Raw genomic sequence first — 2,500 nt, 5'->3', positions numbered from 1 at the left:
TCATAGCAACAGCCCTAAGGTTAGCCAAGGTCAAATGGAAACAGCTGATTATAATTAAGCTAGCTACTTAGTAGCTCTTGCTATGCACCAGGCACTGTGCTTAACACTTTCCCGTATCTCTCCTTTTATCCTCGCAATAATGTATCACTTCAATTTTGCGACTGAGGGAACAGCCCTGAAGAGAACAAGTGACTTGCCCAAGGTCACCCAGCTAGCATGGGTGTTCTGAAGCTGGGAATGTGAATGTAGGTCTTTACCAGCTTGTTCTGTGTGGTGAAGTGGTTAGATGGGTGGTACAATTCCAGATGGTCTAGAGTGGCTGGGCAAGTGGAGTCTGAGATGAGCTACTGAGATAAATCTGGTTCCTATAGGACTGAGATCATGTTCTCCAGCAGCAATCCCAGGTCTGGGTGGAAACCCGGAGGTTTTCAGGAAGCCTGGAGGAGGCTGGCTTAGGATGAGTTGTTGCATTGGCTAGGCAGATGTGACCCTCAGGACTTTATCAGAACCTGTGAAGAGTTTCCATGCAGGGAAGGGGGGATGAGTAGAGCTAGGGACCTAAAATTTGAGAGGGGAAGATATTCCTCAGAGGAAGACAGTAAATCAAAGACTAGAGACCAAGCCATCAGTCTACCAGGTGTTTGCTACACCTCTGAAGAGCTAAGGTAGGACACTTTTTTAGGAAAAAAGAAAATCTGTCACTGGGGACTCTCTTTACATATTTTGTCTTACCATATGCTTCTTCTGGAAGGGGGGTTGGGAATCAAGGGTGAGGTACAGGAACGGAATGGGCACAAGTAAGGGCAGAACGGCCTCCCCGAACCGCCTCATCCCTTCCCATTCTACCCTTCCCCCACTCATCTCTTTTTGCTGATTCTGCTCACAGGTTTTCCTTCCTCTTACAGTAGTGGGCACTCAACAACACATACCCTTTCCAGCAACCTGTCCTTCTGGAAACTCCTTGATAAGGTAACTTCTGCCTGAAGGGGACCAGGGGCTTCATATCCGCAGGTGCAGCCTCTTCCTGCAGCTCTCATACTACTAAGCTGGGGTTTTTCCAACAAACATGACAGGGGCTAAACAAGAGGTGGCTTCCTCTCTCAATAAGCTGTTCTCACTCTCTGTTGCCCTTGACAGAGCCCTGCAGCTTCCCCCACTGGGGCTTGGTGGATAGGTGGTCGCTTCCCCCCCCGAATTTCAGGAATGTTCAGGTTTGCACAGGTCCTGCAGGCGAGCCTGGAAGATTAGAAAAATGCTCATTCTTAATCAGTTCGGGCTTATCTTTATGCCAGCGAGGTTGACCTTGGCGACAGAAGGGTGGCCAGGACAAGGACAAGCATCCTGGTACTGGGGAATTCTCTGATATGGGGCTGGGATATCAAGATGGGCCATGATGGCCCCTGGGGATGGGGCTTCTCTGCAGGGGAAGCAGAAGCAGCCCGGCGTTTTCTGCTGTGTCACTGCCCTCGGAGGGATGTATAAAGCTGCTCGGGGGCTCATAACAGGGGGATGAAACCAAGAGTTTGGCTTTCCAGCAACAAGCGGATAAAGGGCGGGAAGGGGTACTCTATGCCCCAGGTCTGCAACATCTTGCCCTAAGCGCTAGGTTTTCCCAAAAGTCCTTTGGCTCCAAGAATTTTACAGCAGAACAAAGGGATCGATACCCCCACGGGGGCATACAAGCATGCCAACGAGAATACCCGCCGCCGACCTGGCACCAAAGAAAGTCCTCGGTGGCTGGGTCACGTGCAGATATTGTTGCCTGGGGTCTAGACTGGCATGAGTCGCAACCGGTTGCCACGGGACAACTCACTGCGGGCTACTCCTCCCGAGCCCTAGCTCCGGGATACCGCCCTGGGTGGGTTTGGCAATTGTCCTGCTCGGGGTGGTTCAGGCCGCCCACAAGGGGCACAGCCGGGCAGTCAGGAACCGGGGCTGCCTGCTGGGCTGGCCTGCAAGGAGAGGGAAGGGCCGGAACTGCAACCGCAGTGGCGGGGAGTGCGAGGGGGCGGCAGGTGCAGGAGCTGGAGGCGGGGCGGAGCTGGGCAGAGTCCTAGCCGGTCTGGCGTCCCGGAGTGACCTTCCCCCAGCCCGCCAGGGCCCAGGAGGGGTGTACCCACAGGCCAGGGAGGCCGAAAGCGCGGGCGGGCAGGCGTGGGGGCTGGGCCATGACTGCCGGGCCGGGGTCCTCGGGGCTCCGGGCGACCCAGGTGCTGAACACCCCAATACAGAAAAGGAGGTTCGTGCCCAGCCGGGAGCTGGGAGGGGGCTGCGAGGCGCTGCCTGCGCGTCCCTCACCGTCGCCCCCACCTCCTCCGCGCCCCGCGCCCCGCGCTCCAGTCGGCGCCTCTACCCCGGCGGCTCCTTTGTGACGGCCCCGAGCCCGCCCCCTCGGGCCGAGTCCCCGCCCCCCACGCCGGGATTGGCCACCAGGGCCGCTAGTGGGCGGGGCGCGCGGCCACCGAGGCGCGGTATATAGTAAAGGTAGGGCCGGCTCCGT

The 2,500-nt window shown here is 57.1% G+C and overlaps 1 long non-coding RNA gene across 1 annotated transcript; it reads left to right on the top strand.

The window, feature by feature from the left end:
* Positions 1-264: 264 nt before the first annotated feature.
* LOC140710289 (uncharacterized) lies at positions 265-1,081 on the top strand. Its single transcript, XR_012091297.1, has 2 exons — positions 265-665; positions 887-1,081. It is a non-coding gene; the product is annotated as an uncharacterized lncRNA (long non-coding RNA).
* Positions 1,082-2,500: the final 1,419 nt, after the last annotated feature.

The sequence above is a fragment of the Chlorocebus sabaeus genome, chromosome 25 (assembly GCF_047675955.1).
Source record: "Chlorocebus sabaeus isolate Y175 chromosome 25, mChlSab1.0.hap1, whole genome shotgun sequence".
In the NCBI taxonomy this organism is placed as follows: domain Eukaryota; kingdom Metazoa; phylum Chordata; class Mammalia; order Primates; family Cercopithecidae; genus Chlorocebus; species Chlorocebus sabaeus.
Note: the sequence above shows the minus strand (reverse complement) of the source record. Positions and strands in the feature narration are given on the sequence as shown.